The sequence below is a fragment of the Magnolia sinica genome, chromosome 12 (genome assembly GCF_029962835.1).
Source record: "Magnolia sinica isolate HGM2019 chromosome 12, MsV1, whole genome shotgun sequence".
NCBI classification, from domain to species: domain Eukaryota; kingdom Viridiplantae; phylum Streptophyta; class Magnoliopsida; order Magnoliales; family Magnoliaceae; genus Magnolia; species Magnolia sinica.
In genome coordinates, this window is record NC_080584.1 from 71965917 (window position 1) to 71988951 (window position 23035).

At 36.2% G+C, this 23035-nt stretch overlaps 1 long non-coding RNA gene and 1 pseudogene across 1 annotated transcript; one reads left to right on the top strand and one right to left on the bottom strand.

Moving 5' to 3' along the window:
- Nucleotides 1–8694: 8694 nt before the first annotated feature.
- On the bottom strand, nucleotides 8695–9649 carry LOC131221665 (uncharacterized). The gene is made up of 3 exons (XR_009159514.1): nucleotides 9306–9649; nucleotides 9071–9212; nucleotides 8695–8938 (listed from the first exon to the last, which is right to left on the bottom strand). It is a non-coding gene; the product is annotated as an uncharacterized LOC131221665 (long non-coding RNA).
- A 1413-nt stretch (nucleotides 9650–11062) lies between these two features.
- On the top strand, nucleotides 11063–18112 carry LOC131220238 (cyclin-D2-1-like; annotated as a pseudogene).
- The last annotated feature ends 4923 nt before the right edge of the window (nucleotides 18113–23035 follow it).

Sequence of the window (23035 nt, forward strand, 5' to 3'; positions counted from 1 at the left end):
ATCCCAAATCCAGAAATTAGGGATTTCGAATCCCAAATCTAGAAATTAGGGATTTCCGTCAACGGTGAGAATGGTCAGAGAGAGAGAGAGAGAGAGAGAGAGAGAGCGACAGAGAGACAGAGAGAGAGAGGGCGCAGTTGAGAGAGGGACTGAGAGAGAGAGAGAGAGAGAGAGAGAGAGAGAGAGGGTGCGTGAGAGAGAGGAGACAGAGAGTCAGACACCGAAAGAGGAGAGTATATCTCCCTCTCTCTACTCGCGCTGACACCAACGCCCGTGGCTGGTGGTCGGTGTTGTGTGGGCCCCACAATGTTGTATGTGTTTCATCCCTGTCGTCCATCTATTTTTCCATATCATTTTATGGTATGAGACAAAAAATGAGGTATATCCCAATCTCAACTGGACCACATTATAGGAAACAGTGTTGAATGAGCGTCGACCATTAAGTTACTTTCCGGGGCCATATACACTTTTGGATCAATCTGATATTTTTTTTCCCTTCATCTGGGCATGTATGACCTAATCAATAGATTTGATGTCAAATAAAAAGTACAATGAACCTTAGGAGGGTTTTAATGGTGGATATCCAATCACTATTGTTATCATGTGGTGTGGTCCACCTGAGATTTATATCCCTCTCATTTTTGGTATCAAGCCCTAATTTTTTTATTTTAAAAAAAAAAAAAATTTATGTGAGGGAACACCAACACATCTCCCATGAATGTTGTTGCTCCACAAGGACTCTTTTATTTATTTATTTAGAAATGCTCCGGTGCCTACGAACACAACTAGTTATAGTGCTCCCATTTTTATTCAGAACCTAGACGGTCCAAACCATTGATCAATACGGTTCATCAGGTCTAATCCATATTTCAAGAACTACCATGAAAATACCACACTGATTTAGTAAATTTGACCATTCGGTAAATGGAATTAAAAATGGACGGTTAAGATCATTTACGCAAAAATAGGTCCAAACAACATTTCGATTCATCCATTTGTTAGGATTATCATGGTTTGCTTATAATTGTAAAGAATCACATTTGTGCAAGTGACAATTAAAAATCCGTGTAATTCCATTTTTTTATCGTCAATTAAGCTATTTTTGAATTTACTAGAATTTATTTCTATTTTTTCTCGTGGATTCGAGGAATCTTTATGAAGAATATAGAAAAGCTCCGTGGAATTGGAATAATTATCCACTTTGAGGAAGACACTGATCGACCTCATCACGTCCATACCTCCGACAGTCACTATAAGGGTTTTGATAGAGAATGGTGCCCACCATACCATAGCCATCGAGGATGGGTTTAGAACTCGAAATACATCTTAGATGATGAAATAAACTGTTCATATTCTAGTTTATACTAAGAAGCATTCGCTGAACTAATGATTGTCTAGGACAGAAAATTTAGAACATTGAGAACTAAAGATCAAATGGCTCATATTCAAATCCAAGCATGATAGGTTAGGATCAACAATGAAGCATTGCTACCATAGCATCTGTGGCATGATTATAACAAAAACAGGGGAGATCATAGTTTAGGAAGTAAAACGGATTGAAAACCCACCCCAGCAATGTATGCTGATAAGGGGCACCGTGAATTGTCAAAATCCTCACTGCAAAATGCATGCCAAAGGATGGATGACGAAATGCATCATGGGAAGTTCTTGTGACCAGAAGCTATGTGGGCCCACAGAAATGCAGTAACAAAACCACTTTGTTCATGATTTTCTCAAGCTCGTAATGGGACAGGGTCTAAAAATCGGGCAGATTCAAAACTAAGTTAGGCCACTCCGAGTGAAATACTGAGAATGGAAACGTCCACCATTGAGACTTCCTAGAACCCATTATGATATTTATACACCATCTCAACCGTTAATAAGGTTATCACCACACGAATAAAACCATGGGCACAAATATCATCCCGATGTCCTACCAAGTTTCCAATGGTGGATGTTCCATCCTGGCTGTTTTGTCTGACGTGTGGCCCACTTGAATTTTATATCTGCTTGATTTTTTAACTCTTCTATGGGCCCATATAGCTTATTACCATGGAAGTGGATTGTGTAGTGAGTAACTCACTACGAGTAAACTCTGTGAGGTCCACCATAATTTATGTATTTTATCCTCTCCATCCGTTAATTTTAACAGATAAATTTTCGAATTGAGACTAAAAATGAGGCATATCCAATGTTCATAAGGACCACACAATAGGATACAATTGAATTGAACATCTACAGTTGAAAAATTCTTGGGAGCCCTAGAAGTTTTAGATCAAGCTTATATTTGTGTTTTAACTTCATCTATGTCTGTATGATCTTATGAACAGGTTGGATGAAAAATAAACATCACTGTGGAGCCTAGAAAGGTTTTTACGGTGGAAATTATTATCCCCATTGTTTCCAGTGATATGATCCACTTAATCTTTTGGGCTCAACTCCTTAAATTAGACAAAAAAACGGATGGATGACATGGATAGACCAAATACATTCAGGGCCTGTTTGGCCAAGCAGATTAAGAGGGATTAGGAGGGATGGGATGGTAAAATCCCATAATATGCCAAACGAGCCAAACAAACCCGATGAATTTGTCCTAGGATATGGCAAACCCATGGATCACCATGATGTTTTATTATAATATATTTCAAAAAATAAAAATAAAAATAGAAATTCTGAATTTTTATTTTCAAAATCTCAAAAATTTCCTCATATTTTAATTTGTTTTCCTCAAAAATTTCAAAATGTTGATTTTTTTTTTCCCAAAAGTATCATTTTGTTTTCAAAGTTTTTCTCAAACATTGTCAAACTTTTTCTCCAACATTGTCATATTTTTGCATTTTGCTCCATTTTTTTGTTCAAATCGTACCAAATTAGTGCCAATAGGTGAGAAATGCTTGATTCTTCATGTTTTTCTAACAAAATCAAGGATTTGAACGTTCGATTTCAAAATTTGAGGGCAGGTGATCCAATTTGGGAGAAATTGGTGAATTTGATTTAAACATCTGAAGTTATTTATTGTTCAATCTGAACTGATTAAATTGTCCAAAAAGAGTTGATTAAAGGTTCAATTACTGAATCTCCCTAATAATTTAGTAATTTTATTTTTCACAGATAAATTTCAATTTACATTTAAAAATAACATTTTTTCCAAAATGTATATTTTTTTACTCTTTTAATAAAATATCATTTTTATTATAAAATATTTTAAAAAAATTAAAATACAAATTTAGAATTTTTATTCTCAAAATTTCAAAAATTTCTCATATTATAATTTTTTTCTCAAAAATTTCAAATTTCCTATTTTTTCTTCAAAAGCAACATTACTTTTAGCGACGAACATTTTCGTCGCTAAAAATATTATTAGTGACGGTTTTGGTTTGTTGTTAAAAGTCAGGGCCAAAAGTAAACTAACCGAAATACAAAACACTTTTAGCAATGAAAATTTTCGTTGCTAAAAGTAAATTTCTGTTTTTTAGCGCCGAAAATATTCGTTGCTAAAACTCTTAGAGGGAAAATTTTTAAAAAAGCAGGAAATTACTTTTAGCGACGCAACTTTTCGTCGCTAAAAATCTTAATGGTTCATCACTAAAAGTCTCTTTTAGCAATGAAAATATTTGTTGCTAAAACTCTTAGTGGGAAAATTTTTTTAAAAGCGGGAAAATTATTAGCGACGGTCTTGGTTCGTCGCTAACAGTAAGGGCCAAAATTTTCAAACTGGAATACACTACTATTTTTGATTTTTCATGATGAAAATATTCGTCGCTAAAACTCTTCTGGAAATTACTTTTAGCAACAAAACTTTTCGTCGCTCAAAATATTATTAACGACGGTCTTGGTTCGTCGCTAAAAGTCAGGGCCAAAATTTTCTAACTGAGATAGATTTTTTAGCGACGAAATTATTTGTTGCTAAAACTCTTCGGGAAATTACTTTTAGCGACGAAAATGTTCGTCGCTAAAAAAATTATTAGCGACGGTTTTGGTTCGTTGCTAAAAGTCAAGGCCAAAATTTTCAAACTGTAATACACAACACTTTTAGCGACGAAAATATTCGTCGCTAAAACTCTTAGCTGGAAAATTTTCTAAAAAGCGGGAAGTTACTTTTAGTGACGAACCAAAACCGTCGCTAAAAGTTCCATACACGATTTTTAGCTACGAAAAGTTTCGTAACTAAAAGTAATCGTCCAAAAAATGTTTTGAGCCTATAGCGACGAATATTTTCATTGCTAAAAGTCTCGTCCACGATTTTTAGCTATGAAAACTTTTGTCGCTAAAAGTCTCGTCACTAAAGGTACTCTTTTAGCAACGAAAATTTATTTCGTCGCTGAAAGTGACTTTTAGCGACGAAAAAAAATTTCGTGGCTAAAAGTTTCGTCGCTAAAAACCTTTTTTCTTGTAGTGAGAAAAGAACTAAGTACATCGTCTGGTGCGTGGAAGACTGTCATTCCACATTTTCTTGGTTATGTCGTCTCTCTTCCTCGACCATTCCTCCGACTGCGGTCCATCACCTGAGATAGAGCTCGCCCTTCCTCCAATATAGATATCTCTACAGGAGATGGTGCAACATCCTCTGTACTGTCTCCATCGTCCTCTACTACCTCAGCCAGTCCGTCATCACCACTATATATGAATGAAATTATGAAAGACACAACAAGCAATAACAATCTTAACTTGTGTTTTAAACTTGAATTGAGAAGCAGTACGTAGAATAGGAAAGCGGCACTTTAAAAGTCCAAATGACCTCTCTATGACATTATGCAATTGTGTGTGTCGATAATTGAATAGTTCTTTTTTATTAACAGGCTTCCTTTCAGTATGAAACTCATTCAAATGATATCGCAGACCTCGATAGGCGGCCATTAACCCAAGAGAATGTGCATAGCCAGCATCAACGACATAATATTTTCCTACACATTGGAAGATATGTTTTAGTTATATTATGAACATAAACTCCTAAAATGTAAAGAAACACCCCATATATATGATTACCATGAGGAATAAGAAAATAGTCTAGGCGACGGGTTAATGCATCTTGTAAGACACGTGCATCCGATGCGGAGCCATCCCAACCGGCAAGCACGTATACAAATTTCATATCGAAAGTACATGTAGCAAGAACATTTTGAGACAAAAATTCTTTCTTATTTCTAAAAGTTGTGCATGTTTCTTTGGAGAAAAAAGCTTAGATATGGGTGCCATCTAGGGCCCCGATGTAGTCCTACAATCAAACGTGTGCCACATGAACACGTCATTCCTATTACAAAGTAAAAATCCTACCAATGACATCCAACACTTGTGTAATATTACTTGAAAGTAGGCACTTCATAGCGGATTGTCGGATATTTCTTTAGGTGTGCATAGACTAAGAAACTTTACGTATTCTGGATATAAACCGATGATAACATCTAAGACCCTAGTAAAGTGCCTGCTTATGGTCTCACCAGATACAGTAAATCGATGACCAATCATACGATTATGTACATTGTGTCCGATAGTATGTAAGAACATTACAACCTGTTCCTCCTTAATACATCTCCTGATATCGGATAAGAGTTTTCGATCTCTCAACAATGAACATAATTCAAATAAAGTATCCCTGCCCATTCTTAGCTATGCAAGGCAATCCACATCGCTTTTTTATGATGTCATTGACAAATATATCCCTATCAATACGACATTCCTTATTCTTTGATTAATATATTAACGACGATAATATTCTGCAGCGCCCATTACACATGCGGAGGCTGCAATGGTTGTTATTGCAGCAACTACTTCACTCTCAGTCCAATCACTAGCAGAGGACCTTTCATCACTATTTTCAGCACTATCGGAAGCCATAAGCTAATTGTAGATGAAATTAATCTGAATGAGAATTGGAAAGAAGTAATAAGATTGTTAATCATGTAGGGAGTGATATGTAGGAGTCACTACAAAGATTCCAAGTAAGTGTGTCATGAAAGATTTGTTATGCAAAACTTTATTGAGTTGTTTATAGTTTGTAATGCAAATGACTAAAGTAGGAATATCTGATTACAGGTGAATGAGGCATGAATTTGACAGAAGTATGAATGTCAACTAACTGTAGTTTATTCTTACATTGAAATATTCACAATTATGTAAGCAGATTTTTTATCTGAAATTCATATTTTTAGACAATTATTTCTCACCTGTGTCTATATGGTAATCAGTTATGTTCGCATCACTGCAAAACTGAAAACATGAAATTAAGCAAGCATGAATATGTGATTACAGTTACTGGCTTATACATGAATATTTGTTTTTGGGAATTTAAACATATCCTTGATATTTGCTTATAGTTCTTTGTCAAAATAATAATATTGGTTTCTATGGTCTCAAAATTTTAAAACCCTGTTTTCACTTCAAACGAAGCTGCATACGATAACCACATTTACTTCATTCAGCGTATCAACATCTCTTTACCATGATTTTTTAAGCATACAGGAATATATGTTGACTATTAATTTTGTAAATATGGATATCGATTTACAGAAAGATATGTCTGACCAGAAAACACAATTTCATATGAGACCAACAATGGAAAGTCAATCATAGATTTACTATTCTCATATTCAATTTACATGTTACTGTTTAGATAGCTATCAATGAACATCATACTATCGAAAGAAAAATGACTGAGAATTGGAAATGACATACCTTGTTTGCTGAGAAATGAGATTGTAATGAACTATCAAATTTGCACAGACAGATGGAGAGACTGCTAATGTCTCCATCGATGCATGATTAGATTTAGGAGTTAGGCTTTGATTCAGCCATAAACAGACATTACATTAATGAGATGGAAGTTTAAAACATGTCTATTTAGACGAACATTAAAACCGGAAACATATTCTCATATGACCTTTGATATTAACAGTCGCCATTCTCAAACATGTCTGTGTTACCACAAAGGACCGAAAGCATGAAGCTATCAGCACTTTCAAATATATATAAAGATTGAAAGGCATGCAGCTACCGCTGAATATCTCAGGGTAGCCACATGTACCCAAGCAATCCTGTAGTTCTAAATATGCAGATGAACGATGATTTCAGGAACATCATGCAACGATCTTACCGACAGTTTACAGGGAATATGTTGGCAAAAATGGTTAACATTTGATGGAGGAAGATTCATCTCAAAAGGGCCATAATGAATTGATAACATGCAAAAAGAGAGAGTGCAATTTAGAGAAACAGGTGTTGTAGGAGAGTAATACCTTACAAACAACTCACCCTGGAAAACTCAGAGCGTGTTTGCAGGGAATAGGATTTTTATAAACCAACACATTCCAAACACCGATAAATCTACAAGCCATTGCCAGAATCATGTACCTGATTCTGTGGCGCATACTCTTGTCATTTCCAGCTTTCCACACACACCACCCTGATTTTGTAAAATCCCAATGTTGGATTCTTACTCTCAGAGATTTAAATCGGATTTTCAACCTAGCGGAGGTATAGCCATAGGTGGATACGGAGTAGATGCTATACAAATCTGCTGGGGTGTACAACAGACCGTATACACACCATGACGCAAAGAAAACAAGACATGCATGTCTCTAAGGACGATACCAGGTTCAAACAGATGCAAACCACTAACCCACATTGGTCTTTCACTCCTAGTATCACCCTTGTTTGGAAGAGGGAGATTCATACCTGTAAGATCGTCGAGTGAAACCATGATCAGGTTTGCGATTGCCCGATTGGCAAGTCGCAACGTCATAAGTAGAGAATCCTGCCCACTGAACAGAGTAACCTGCATGCGGAAGAGAAGATTTTCAATAGCAAAACAACATGCAGAAGATCGATGTTAAACGAAGGGGATAATGGTGTAGAGATATCTCCTTCTCCCATTGGAGAATAGCCTCTGGAGTTTTGAAAAACTTGTCCCCTGCCGAATACAGCGTAATAAAGAGTGCAATACTGACGAACTGTTTACATCCTAACAATACTCTACCACCATTTGGAAATTTTGGCTCGTAGCTGTATTCGCGCGCATGGGATTCAATTCCTATTCACTCTAATCCAAACACGGTAAATGTCACATCATACCATCTAATACGATACAATACAACCGAAAACGCGTATCCAAACAAGCCCTAAAGAATGCCATCAAACTACCTGGAAATCAAAGGCAATGAAATTGTTTGACAATCAAGAATGTGAATATTGACTAGAAGACCAATCACCAATACACTCAATGAAGATCATGATATGATATTTTTCATTCCTCACCACACATAACCTGCCCAATAGTTTGTAGTTTCTAGATAAAAAGATGCCCCTATGCCAATGTAAAAAGAAAATTCAAGAAAACAAGTAACTTTAAGTTTCCTTACAAAGATAAAACTTGTGCAAGTTATTTTACCCTTACAAAATGCAAAGATAGAATACTAGAAAGAAGTAGACACTGGGATTACTGCAAATTCAGAGCTTGGGCAAAGATAAAATACTAGAGGGTGCTTGAGAAGGCGAAATCACCAAAATAGGGTTGGAAAAGGAAGATGAGAACATTCTGAGTCCCTGCCTCCCAAATCATTCCCTCCAAACAAAATGCATTAGTTCAAACCTTTGTCCTGAATCATTTCCCCAAAGCTAAAGTTTTGGGATCCCTGGAAAGTGCCCCCAATAAAGAACTCTCACCCTTCTAAGGTTTTTTGCCATTAAGAAAGAGAAATTTGGTTCTTCCATAAAAATGGTATGAATAGCCTTTTCCAAATGTACGCTAGATTCAAAGATTTGGTGTCAGTTTCTAAATATTTACAAGCTTATTCTATTTCTGTGTTCATCTTCAAGATCATCAAATCTCCAGGCTAGGGTGTTATATTACTCACAGTAGCATCCCACCAACAAATAGATATAAAGCTCCAGAGCCTGGAAGATTAAAGCTTGCTGCCATGAGTTGGAAGCCCATTGCTACTACCTGAATTAGTCAAAAAACATAATAGCAAAGGTCAAATTTCATAAGTATATGATGTTGTTCCAGATGGCGACAGCTAATCACCAAAAATTTGAGAATTTTTTCTCCAACAAACAAGTTTTGGAAACATTTTACCTTTGAAAACCTTGAATCTGTTGTGCCAAACTACACCAATCAAGAACATGTCTCCAATATAATCCTTTCCTGGAGGCCAGCTAAGCTCCCCTAGTAAATAGTGTCAGCTTCAAGTGGAAATCCTTATTGAGGCATAATGTATCTGAGATGAAATGCAGCTTTGTGATTAGTGCAACCTGTAACATGTACCAGACTGAATATCAATCTAAGAAACCAAAATTTTGTATTTGATTACTCTTTATGGAAAAGATCTATTTCATCTAGAAATTCTGTTTCATGCCTAATTGCAGACGCCCCTACATTCACTAATTACACAAGCACGTGAGAATCTTACCTGCATTTCAGTTGTAATGCTAAAACCTTCACAAAAATCCGATTCTAAGATTCCCAACCCATTTATCACAAAGGAGCAACATGATCTTTGGCCAGAATATATGTGCAGTGTACTAGGATTTTTCTCATAGAAGCATAATTTTCCTTGATTAGCAGGCCAACATCAGTTTTTGGCCCAGAGCATGTGCAAAGTGTACACTACCTGATGAATGAGCTAGATTTTTGACATCTAAACCATCCAATGGACAGAACAATGGTTCACTCATGTGTAATTACAATTTAGTCATGAAAGAACATATTCAATAGTTATTGCAATTCAATTCAATTACACATCCAAATGCACCTTTGGTGATTTTAATCATTACCTCATTCATGAAAATATAACCATAGTTAGAGGCCATGAGCCAATAGTCATGTGCGAATGCAAAAATGTAACCCACGCCAACTGCATGTCCTCCGTTTGGACAGTCGCCTTATATTAGAAACTAATTCCAAGATTATGAAATAAATGCAATCATTTGAACTTGGAAGCATGTTAGAATTGGAGTCAGCTAGAAATAACAATTGTAATTTATCTCCTATGTAGAAATTCACCGAATTACTGCAATGGTTGGGACACATAAAGTCAAGATCTTGCTTACAAGCCTCTGAAACATTAGCAAGTATTCCTGCCCAATACAGAGGAAAAATGGAATCAATGTCCATAACCTACTATTTATGGGTTCCTAAACATCATTCATTGGTTTCATGGCTCAAATCATTCAACCAAGACAGATCATCATCCATTGTTTTTTCCACATTTCAAGAAGTTAGAGAGAGAGAGAGAGAGAGAGAGAGAGAGAGAGAGAGAGAGAGAGAGAGAGTAGAACCAAACTAAAAGCATACCATTCTCCACAAAATCACATTTCTGCGAGGTTTTAACAAACAACTCCTATGCATTTTTTTTTTCCAATACTAAGAGAGAGTTAAGACAAAAAAAAAAAAGAAAAAAAAAAAGGCAAGCAAATGAATAAAGAGAGTGTCAATCATGATATGAAGGCTCCCATTTTACCAATTTATAATCTATTCCTTGTGTATATGTCATAGAAAACAACACAAATAACATAAGCTCTCTCTGTCATGGAACATTTTCAAAGAAATGTGCTGATTTAGGAACTCTGCACCATTGCCAATGGATTTTGACAGAGTTGGCTGAGGAAAAGAGAATCAATGAAGGGCGAAAAGTCCAGCTCGAGCATAAAGTTATTATTGGAGTTGTGCATAAAAGAAAGCAACTTTATTAGAAAACCAAAAAATGCCTACAAAAATCAAGAAAGAAAGAAAATATAGAAATAATAGAAATAGGAGCAATGAGAATTCTTCTTGCCTTATTATCATGATGCAAATCCCTACATGGGGCCCAAGGGCTCACCAATGATTACAGGCCATTCAAGTCCTTAAAAATGCTCATTATTTCCATTTTACAGTCCCATATTCAAACGGACATAATCATCTAGTAAGGGTACATCTTGGGCCATTTATGATCGACGGTGGAGCCATCCGATCCAACAGTCATTGTGACCACTTGGGCCCCACATAGGAAATCCACTGGCTGATCTGATAAATGTATCAAAGGCTAATGCAACAGGGGATTTATTGGTTAACTTAGCAGAAGAATTGATGGCTAACCTGACCAAGGAACCAAACCTCGTAGGGCATGTAGTAGGAAGCAATATAAGAGTTGTAAACAATGAGAACTGGATAAGTGTGGAAGATGCTAGGATCCCAATTAGCCATGGAGGTCCTGTTCTAGTTCCTGGCTTGACCCCTACTCCTGCTCCAAAGTCATCAACTGAGGAAGCATTTTTTAAAGAAGTCACAAATGGCATGGTCACCGACCCTTCCATTGCAGCTGATGAAGCTACCAACTGTGAAATACGAATACCTGAGGTAACGATCTGAAGAGGCAAAGTTTTTCATTTTCGAGTTTGTTTCCTTAACAAGCGATTGACTTCCCATGGCTCTCCCTTTAGCACAACTGAGCTAGATATGGCAGAGCTTTGTGTTTGTGTGTGTGTTTGTTTCTTTCAATCTTTCCTACCATTGATAAAACAGATACATCTCTGGTCATTGTCAGAACTATAGTTTTCATCAATATCTACAATGTGCAGATGATAATGGCCAAGGTGTTTCATGTTGTAATGCAACATGTGAATACAATAGTGGTCTTGCACACTGCAATATTAAATCAACAACATTTAATTCTCTGAGTTCAAAAGAACTTCATTGGATGATAACAGAAAATGCGAATGTTAAAAACCACAAAGTAAACCACAAAATGAACATGAGATTCTCCCTGTAGGATATAAAATGGGCTGTAGCATATTACAGCCAATTGTAGCTGAGAATTTGACAAGCATCCACAAAATGTCCATTTTTAGGAAGTGGAGTGTCTAATTGGTTTACATTTTGGAATAAGACTTAGCCAGGAGGCAAGCTATACATTTGACAATCCAGATCCATAAACATGTCATCTGGTAAACGTTAACATACTAGACCAATATGGTGGACATTAGAAAAACCCTAGTCAATAAAGGATTTTCTTTAAGAAGTATAGCATGACAATTTCCATAGTCACATAATAAAAAAGGATTTTCTAACGTATTAGAGATACATGTCGAAGGGATACAAATAAAAAAGAAATGAAAAGAAAAGAAACAAGTCAACAAGATAAAGAAAGGCAGAAAAAAACAACAACAAAAAACTAGTGAGCTCATGATTGACTACAAGCATTAAAAAATCCACAACGAGATTGTTGTAAAAGGAAACTTACAAATTAAGCCAATACACTAAAAGGAAAATGTACTCTATCCAAGTAAAAGCTGTCAACTAAATCAATCAAAGTTTAATAGAATCCAATGACGTTTAACTCTATCCAAAGTGCATGGCAGTCAGAGGAACAAGTTTCACAGCAACACAGAAATTCAAAGCAGCAGCTGAGAAGTGAGAAGTCAATGTCCAAAACTGGAATGTAATCAACACATGTATAAATGATCGTACACAAATTTGAACCACAAACCCATGAAAGTATGCAAACAACATCTGAAAGTGAAGTGCTAACAATCAGTGCAAAACATCCTTTATCTATCTCCGCGAATCCACCCAATATGTCTCTTTGATAAGGAGATAAGACCACAGGATTACAATTATAGTGGCGCATATATTCATTGATAGACATTATAAGCCAGTGTTTGGAATCTATATATATCTTATCTCTATTTCAGATCATTAACAAAGAGTGATCAGATCTAAATAAAAATCAGAGGCTACATGCTCTTATTATGTACCAAATATTCTAAAAACACTTCTAATGATAGCTCGTTTACAGGGAAGTCAACTCGGTGACTCCAAGCCTGCTCAAGTCATCCACTAGTGAGACGACTTATGCTTATGACTGGTCTAAACCATGAACTTGGGCAAGGCACATCCATTACTCTAGTGAATGGAATTGAGTGATATGACTTGGCCGAGCTTGACTTTTAGATTGGCTTAAATGCATTCTTTTCTTCTTTTTTTCCACCCTGAAAAGCAGTTTGTAAGGTCTTTTACACGGCCTCGAAAATAACTACGTAAGCTTTTTTCCTCTATTTCTTTTTAATCGATCCTTCTTTCTGCATCCTTCCCTACATTCTTTATCTCTTCCTTCAAACTCAAACGCTTCAACCTCGGTCCCAGCATTTTATCAGAGATTTCACTTCTATTAGGCAAAAGATGTCAAAACCTTCAGGATTTAGAGAGCAATCAAGTTTGAAGACATCCAAACCTCCAATAGATAGTTTGGATTTCCACAGATCGGAATTTGAACCACTAATAGATGATTAACATCATCTGTTAGCGATTTGAGCCATGGACATATGGATAATGAGAAGTACTAAAGAAAATCCAACCAATAAACCATAAAAGTGATTTTTTAGGAAAGCCCTAATCCTTTTCCCATTACAAAGTTTAGGAAATCCCTAATTCCAATATTGTATCCTTTAATAATCTGCATATTTATAGATCTAATAATTAAAAACCTAAATATCTATTTAAGAGAAATGAGTACCTGGCCAGGGAAGACATGAAGGGCAAGGGCTGCTGGCCACACCAGATCTGGAGATGATGCAAGTGAGTGAGGAAGAGAGAGAGAGAGAGAGAGAGCGAGATAAGTAGATGGAGAGAGAGGTGCGAGATCTAGAGATGATGTAAGTGAGAGAGAGAGAGAGAGAGAGAGAGAGAGAGAGAGAGAGAGAGAGAGAGTGCAAGATAGGCAGAAGGAGAGAGTGGCGCGGGGTCCGGGTGTGAAATGACCCTTAGGGCCTATTTGGATGCTTGAAACTTTTTTAAGTTGTAAGAAAGTTACATGTAACTTACTTACAGGTGTAAGTAAGTTGTAGGTAATCCTGTTTAGATGTAAGTTGTAACTTACTTCCAGGAAACTTTGTTTTTGTGTTTGGATAACCTGTAACTTTTTTTTTTTTTTTGAAAATCAAGCTATATTTTCAATTCCAAAACAGAGAAAATACATACAAATAAGCCCAATTAAGCTACTAATAATCAAAACAGTAATACCACAACCAAACCAAAAAAACCACTCAGCTCAGCTGCAAATGGGGCAGAGCACCAGCCCATTCTCATTACATTCAGGGCATCTCACCACCTTCCTCCCATCTTCCTTCACCACCTTACAGCTCCCACCACACCTGAAACAGGGCAAGAACCTTGCACCACCTGAAACAGGATAACCTGTAACTTTGTTACAGGTAATAAGTTGGATATTCACACTAGATAGAGTTGAAATAGAGAATTATTGAAAAATTAGATTGACACATAAAAAATATCGGGATAAAATCATTCCATTTTATTAAGCCCATGTAAATGAATAGTTTAGCAAATTCTTAGGCTAAACTAATCAACTGGTGGGCCATAAAAGTGGGCCATATTTTCAAAATACTAGTAATGAGGGAAAAAAAACTTGAATGTAACATATCCAAGCAAAAATTTTCATTTTCTTTACAAGATATGTTTACAATGCTTTAAGGGAAAGAAAATAAAAAACAAATAACATTAAACTAAAATAATCTATTTAGGAACCATGTTCTTCAAGCATACATGCCTTTGGGTAGGGGATACACTATGAAGGAACCCATGTATAAGATTCGACCGATCTGAAAGGAACCTAAAAGCCTTATACATCATGTCTTCATCGATAGTTGCCATGTTTTCCAACTCCTCCCAAAATTTCGTTGTCATACGTGCAGCATCAGTTGTAGACTTGATGGCGACAAATTTGTCTATTGATCTGCAAAGGCCATCAAATCTTTCTACAATAGTTGATCCGATAGTACCCTTCTTTTTCTTCAATGGCCCTAGAGTTGAGGTTCCAGTAGTCCTTTTATCACTTCCTCCAGATTATTGAGTTTCAAATTGTGTCCCATCCCAAAATGAAGAGTCTATGGGCACAAATGGTGTATATGCATCGGAGTTAATTGAAGACAACTGGATGTCATCAAAGGCATGAGTTGGCATGACATCTTCTTCATCAAGATCAGTTGGAGTTCGTGCATTACTCCCCGTGGCAAAATTGTCTCCGTATATAGACTCGAACTGCTTAAGCAGTGAGAATGGCTTATTCTAATATTTTTTATCTCAGGTTTTGCCTGTATTAACTCATTCTAAACCGCTGCTTCGGCAGTCACGTATTTTATTTCATCATCTTAGCCAAATCCACTCTTACTCACCACAAGCTTATTTAATAGATATTTGCTCTTTAACATTCATAATCAATTCCTGCAGTTCTCACTACTCACGTGCACAAAAAATATTTCTTCCACCATTTTGCACACTCTGTTGATAGTGACCTCTCTAAAAGTATTATTGGCTTTTCTTCCTAATAATGCTTCATCAACTAGTATATTAGCCATACATTCGTCCATATAGTCGATCCAGTTGATCTGTGTCTTTTAGCCTTTATTGTTTAAATTTAAAGGTTATGCCATTCCTTGAAAAGATATCACATTTATAAGTTACTTAAGATATATCAATTGCAAAAAAAAAAAAAAAAAAAAGAATTTGAAAAACATTACTCTAAATTGTATCCGTGTAACATTACATTCATATACGAAGACTAAAATCAGGATATGAGCATTAATATTCGTTATAAAAAAAATTAAAAAGAAGCATTTAATTATCATTGAGTCGTGGATTATAGTTTGCCCACGTATCAGATGCAATTGCAAGTCTAAAACCTTTCCATCGCTTCTTCTCCCTTCTAACTATGACGGATTCATTCTCAAATTCGTCTTCATCCTCATTATCATTAGCTTTAAATTCTCCGTTAATATCTCCATTTGTGTCCACATTTTCTCTCATATCATCATCGTTATTATCATTATTATACTCCAACTGAAGATCTTAATCATGATTTTTATTCACAATGTGATTATGCAGGATAACATATGCATGAACTATATTCACTTGTGTGCGCATAAAATAAGCTAGGGTAGTCTTCAATATAGGAAATCGTGCTTTTAATACTCCAAACGCATGTTCTATAGTATTCTGTAACAAGGAATGACGAAGATTAAACAACTCTTCTTTCATCCTTGGCTCACAACCCTGTCAGAATTCCTTAAGGTGATATCGAACTCTACGGAATGGTGCTAGGAAACTAGACATGTTTGCAAAACCAGCATCAACTAAATAATATTTTCTTACAAGAAACATAAGCCCGAAGTCACTTAATTTTAAGGTACATATTAACTAATTAATATGTATTTGTTGATTGACTTGAATTAATACCTGTTTGGACAATCAATTTACTGTTTTGGCTTACAGCATCTGCTAACATTCGTGAATCTGAAGTTGATCCCTCCCACCCAGCTAGTATATATTGGAATTATAAATCAAAAGAACAACTCGCCAGGACATTCTTGGAGATATATCCCTTTCGATTGCGCCACTTAGCTTGTTCCTTCAAACCGACCATGGCTGAAATGTGTGTGCCGTTTACGGCTCCAACACAACCCTAAGGAAAAGAAGTATAACTTATTTTTCCTTACTTTAGGATTGAATTTATAAAATGCAAAATATGTACTTACTAACCTGAAAATAAGGGAAAAACCTCGTACTATTCAATATCTCAGGAGGCAACCCATTCTCGGGCGGTTTTAGAAATTCGGAATGTAGCCAGACGATTGCATTAAGCATCCTATTGAAGTGACGACTAATCATTTCCCCAGAATGGTTGAAATGATGCTGCATAATACGGTTTTTTATGTGATGGCTAAGTGTATGAAGCAATCCTTCCTCTAAGGATACGCCTAATGTGCATTGCAGGTGACTCATCTCTCATATAATGTCGCAAAGGCGAAAAAATGCATCTTTGTACATACGAATGTAATTGAAGCACGTTAGCTCTAGCCCATTAATAATCACATCTGCAGCTTGAGCACCTGTCCAATTACGTGGTTGTTGTTGTTCATGAGGCTCTTCTAGCATATTATTTTGTTCAAGCCAAAAAATCATTAGTACACTTGCCGCAGCTGCTACAACCATGGTATTTAGCTCCATCATGAGATCTAAATCCGCCATGTTTAAGGTGTGTTTGGATAAAATTTTACAGATAACCAACTGTCCCACATGAATGGCACATAAAGGTCAGAAATAACCAACAAATCAGCAGATCCTAGTCATCCATTCTTTGGACAATTCTTTGGACAATTATCTAATATGCTTGGGGATTGCTACAGTCCTCTTCTTTTGGAAGATGTTATATGTTTTTTCTTCACATCTGAATGCCAATATCATGTGTTTTATCAGGTTGGAGAATCAAAATTCGTCTTTGAAGCTAGGACTATACAGAGAATGGAGCTTCTGGTGTTGAGCACTTTGAAGCTAGGACTATACAGAGAATGGAGCTTCTGGTGTTAAGCACTTTGAAGTGGAGGATGCAAACTGTTACTCCATTCTTGTTCATAGATTACTTTCTTCAAAGGATCAATGAAGGTAAACTACCGTCAATATCCACAATTTTTCGAGGCATCGAACTCATCTTAAGCACAGTTAAAGGTCTGTATCTTGCCTTCTCCAAGATTTGCAAAGTTGGGACTTTTCTAATAGAGAAATTTTTAAAAATAAAATGCATGGATTGAATTTTTGGAATTCAGGCCCTCTAAGATTGCTTTAACAGTGGCAATATCAGTATCAGGAGAATCCCAAACGGTGGATATGGACGAGGCCATTTCCTGTGGCATGCATGTAAAAAAGGTAAATAGTTGTGCCCACCCAAAGAAGGATTTTCCTACATCTTCCATCATTTATAGTTCAATTTAAAATTCAAATCATCTGAACAATTTGTTCATCTGCCTTTGGATTGCAAGAGAGAGTATAGAAGTGTTTTGAACTAATTCAAGAGATAGCATTGATCAGTATGCCTGTTAAATGTGTAAGTAGGCTAGTCTCACCAATGCCACAGAGCCCCATTGGGGTGCTGGATGCTGCATGCTTGAGCTATAAAAGTGATGAAATTACAGTTGGGTCATGTGCAAATTCTCACACTAGCCCAGCCTCTAAGAGGAGGAAGCTAAACAGATCATCTAAGGTGGACATGTAGTCATGATGTTGTTGCATAAGGGGGGGTTTTCTCACACATGCCAGTTTGGTTGGTTGAGTGGGAGTTTTGGTGTGGTTTGGAAGGTGCCAAAAGAACATACAAGAGAGGGAAAATAAGGGGTTGGTGTACTCTTCATTAAGGGGTTGGTGTAGTGTTTTTTGAAAGACTTGAAACAGATAGTGGCTAATGTCAATGGATGGGAAATTGATGAATGCAGGCACAGTGGGGACTTCTTAACAGTTGGCTGCAACTACCAGTAATTTACTGATGATAAGCACTTGAAAGAGCACGACAAATTTGAATGTACTATGAACCATTGCATAACATCAAAGTGAATACTTCTTTTTCAATCTTTATTAGCAACAATATTACACTTTTTCCATTGTAATACAGTCCCTCAACAGTCTGGATTACCATTTTGTCGGAACCACCTGCACAAACATGCTAGGGTAAAACATGCTGGACCAGTTCACCCCTGTGGTAGATAGATACTTTCAAGAAACAGCTGGACTAGTTCACCCCTATGGTAAAACATGCTGGGGTTGGTTTTTCACTTGTTCGGGTAGCTGTAACACCATTATCACACAAAACAGAAGGCAGCAATCAGATTTTAATTGATGAAGGCTAAAGATCAAATGGTCAAGATCTTCTGATCAAACAGAAATGGCAGCAATCCTATCATTCCTTACCCATGAAATGGAAAGAAACAAGAACATCAATCTTAAATCATCAGAACCCACAAAATGGAAACTGAAAAATAGATCCCCATTTTTAAAAAGAAAACGAAAAGAAAAACATGAAAAAGAAATTCATTACAATAATATCAATAGACCTAAATCTTTGGATCCACAGCAATACCAAAAAAAAAAAAAAACAACAACAGAAGTCATGAAGGCTATGTGACATGTTATGTGGGCCCACTATGATGTATTTGTTTCATCCACACCATCTATCCATTATTCCAGAAAATTTAAGGTCATCAGCCCAAAAATAAGGTACATCAAAATTTTGGGTGGACCACATCACTGGAAACAATGTTGATTGAACACCCACCATTAAAAACTTTTGGTGGGCCACCAATGTTTTCGATCAAACTGATATTTGTTTTGTTCCCTTCATCTAGGTCTTTATGACTTAATCAATAGCTTGGATGTGAAACAAACATTACATTGGACCCTAGTAGTTTTTTAATGGTGGACTTTTAATCATTATTGTTTTCGGTGGTGTGGTCCACCTGAGATTTAGATATCCCTCATTTTTGGAATCAAGCCCTAAAATGATCCAAAAGAATGGATGGATGGCATGGATAAAACAAATACAATATGGTGGGCCCCACATATCATCTGCATTATCCACGCCACCTCACCAAACTGCCTCCGTCAATGCAGAAGGGAAAAAAAAGGAAAGAAAGGAAAACGCAATAGAGAGAAGGGGTTTCATACCTTGCGAAAGCTTGATGAGAGAGGGAGAAGTAGACTGAGAGAGGGAGAAGGAGACTTAAGAGAGGGAAATGGAGGCTGAGAGAGGGAGATGAAGACATTGGAAAGGGATGGATGTCTATATATACAGCAATGACCATCAACCTTCTTCAATACAGAGCTCTGATTCTCCCCAATGTCAGCCTCGTAGCCCTTATTGCACCCGCATGTAACCTGATAGACTTCAATGGCCTCTTATAGCCTCACCTTCAATGGCCGCCTATAGCCTTCAGTGGCCCTTCAGCCTTCACTCCGTCTGAGAAGGTAGGTACGCTTCTTCAATGCAGGTGCGATTCTTCCCAACGATTTTCATTTCAAAATTTTCAACCGTTACCTATAACTTACTTACATGTAACTTGAAAAACAACTCCAGTGCCTGTAAGATTTTCGGCTCTTTCTCCTGTAAGAAAGTCACAGGTTAAGAGAAAGTCACCTGTGACTTTCCTCCCCCAAACACCAAATATAACAAAGTCACTTGTAACTTTGTTACATTTTAGAAAAGTTACAGGCATCCAAACTGGCCCTTATGGTTATATATATATATATATATATATATATATATATATATATATATATATATATATATATATATATATGGTAAAACAACTGTGGGCCTTGTTTTACACAGCACCGGTGCAAGAGGTACCTGAAGTGCCGTTATTACTCTTATTTGTTGTAGTGATTAAAGAAACTGCATTTTATTTATGCACTACAACTCAGAAAAATGAAAGCAGCGTAAATGCTAAGACTGAGAGCTTACCCTTTTCAAGTGGTATCAGAGCTAAGTTGCTCATTTACTTGGATTAATTAAGTTACTTGAGTTTAAAGATCTAGAGCTTTATTATGTTAAATTTTGATAGCTTATTTATTACTAGGCCACCACCCTTTGATGTCTCAAATTATGCTTATTGAAAAGCCAGAATGAGGATTTTCTTAAAATCCATTGATGAAAGCGTGTGGCGAGCTACGGTAACTAAATGGAAACCACCTGTGTCTGAGATTCTATGTAGTGATGGAACCAAGTCTATCAAAGAAACTGCTTTTTTTTTTATGGACTACACCTCAGAAAAATGAAAGCAGTGTAAATGCTAAGACTTCAAATGCAATTACATGTGCTCTATCACCTGATAAATTCAAAAGAATCATTTCATGTGATACATCTAAACAAGCCTGCGATATTCTTGAAATGACACACGAAAGAATCATTTCATGTGATACAGCTAAACAAGCCTGGGATTTGAGAATACATTTAGGTTTTAGGTTTATGTTTTAGGTTTAGGTTAAGGTTATAGGTTTAGGTTATAGATTTAGGTTTAGGTTTAGGTTTAAGTTATAGGTTATAGCTTAGAGAATTGAGAATAGTTAAAGGTTTAGGTTTAGGAAATCGGGTTCGGGTTCGGGATTAGGTTTAGGTTTGGGTTTAGGTTTTATGTTATAGGTTTAGGTTATAGGTTTAGGTTTAGGTTAAGGTTATAGGTTTAGGTTTGGGTTTGGGTTTAGGTTATAGATTATAGGTTTAGGTTATAGGTTAGAGGATTAGGTTTAGGTTATAGGTTTAGGGATTTAAGAATAGGTTTAGGTTTAGGTTTAAGTTATAGGTTTAGGGATTTAAGAATAGGTTTAGGTTTAGGTTAGGTTATAGGTTATAGGTTTAGTTTAAGGTTATAGGTTAAGGTTATAAGTTATAGGTTTAGGAATTCGGGTTCAGGTTCAGGTTCGGGTTATATGTTTGAGTTAAGGTGTATGTTTAAGTTAAGTGAATTAAGTATAGGTTATAGGTTTAAGTTTATGTAGGCTAAGGGTTTAGGGATTCAGATTTGGGTTTGGGATCGGGTTTAGGTTTGGGTTTTCAAGTTTAGGTTTACGTTTAGGTTAGGGAGTTGAGATTAGGATTAGGTGTAAGTTTAGGTTTAGGGATTTGAGATTAGGATTAGGAATAGGTTCAGGTTTGGGGATTTGAGAATACGTTTAGGTTTTAGGTTTAGGTTTAGGTTTTAGGTTATAAGTTATAGGTTTAGGTTATAGGTTTAAGTTAAGGTTTAGGTTTAGGTTTGGGTTAAGGTTATAGGTTATAGGTTTAGGTTATAGGTTAAAGGTTTAGGGATTTGAGAATAGGTTTAGGTTATAGGTTATAGGTTTAGGTTTAGGTTTAGGTTATAGGTTTAGGGATTTGAGAATAGGTTTAGGTTTAGGTTTAGGTTAGGTTATAGGTTTAGGTTAAGGTTATAGGTTAAGGTTAAGGTTATAGGTTTAGGTTTAGGTTAGGTTATAGGTTTAGGTTTAGGTTTAGGAATTTGAGTTCAGGTTCGGGTTCGGGTTTGGTTTATTTGTTTGGGTTAAGGTGTAGGTTTAAGTTAAGTGAATTAAGTTTAGGTTATAGGTTATAGGTTTAGGTTTAGGTTTAGGCTAAGGGTTTAGGGATTCAGATTTGGGTTCGGGATCGGGTTTGGGTTTGGGTTTTCAAGTTTAGATTTAGGTTTGAGAGTTGAGATTAGGATTAGGTGTTAAGGATTTGAGAATACGTTTAGGTCTTAGGTTTAGGTTTAGGTTTAGGTTTAGGTTTTAGGTTATACGTTATAGGTTAAAGTCTAGGTTTAGGTTTAGGTTATAGGTTTAAGTTTGGGTTTGAGTTATAGGTTTAGGTTTTATGTTAAAGGTTATAGGTTTGACCAGAATATAGGTTCGAGTTATATGTTTGGATTTAAGTGTAGGTTTAAGTTAAGTGAATTAAGTTTAGGTTTAGGTTTAGGTTATAGGTTTAGGTTAAGGGTAAGGGTTTAGGGATTTAAATTCACGTTCGGGTTCGAGATTGGGTATAGGTTTGGGTTTTCAAGTTTAGGTTTAGATTAGGGAGTTGAGGTTAGGATTAGGTGTAGGTTTAGGTTTAGGGATTTGAGAATACATATAGGTTTTAGGTTTAGGTTAAGGTTATAGGTTTAAGTTATAGGTTTAGGTTATAAGTTATAGGTTATAGGTTATAGGTTTAGGTTTAGGTTATAAGTTAAGGTTTAGGTTTAGGTTATAGGTTTAGGTTTAGGTTTAGGTTAAGGTTTAGGTTATAGATTTAGGGAATTGATAATAGGTTAAGGTTGAGGTTTAGGAAATCGGGTTCGGGTTCGGGATTGGGTTTAGGTTTGGGTTTTTAAGTTTAGGTTTAGGTTAACGAGTTGAGATTAGGATTAGGTGTAGGTTTAGGTTTAAGGATTTGAGAATACATTTAGATTTTTTGTTTAGGTTTAGGTTTTACGTTTAGGTTAAGGTTATAGGTTTAGGTTATTGGTTTAGGTTAGGTTTAGGTTTAGGTTATAAGTTATAGGTTATAGTTTTAGGGAATTGAAATAGGTTAAGGTTTAAGTTTAAGAAATCGGGTTCGGGTTCGGGTTCGGGATCGGGTTTATGTTTGGGTTTTCAAGTTTAGGTTTAGGTTTAGGTTAGGGAGTTGAGATTAGGATTAGGTGTAGGTTTAGGTTTAGAGATTTGAGAATACGTTAAGGTTTAGGTTTAAGAAATCGGGTTCGGGTT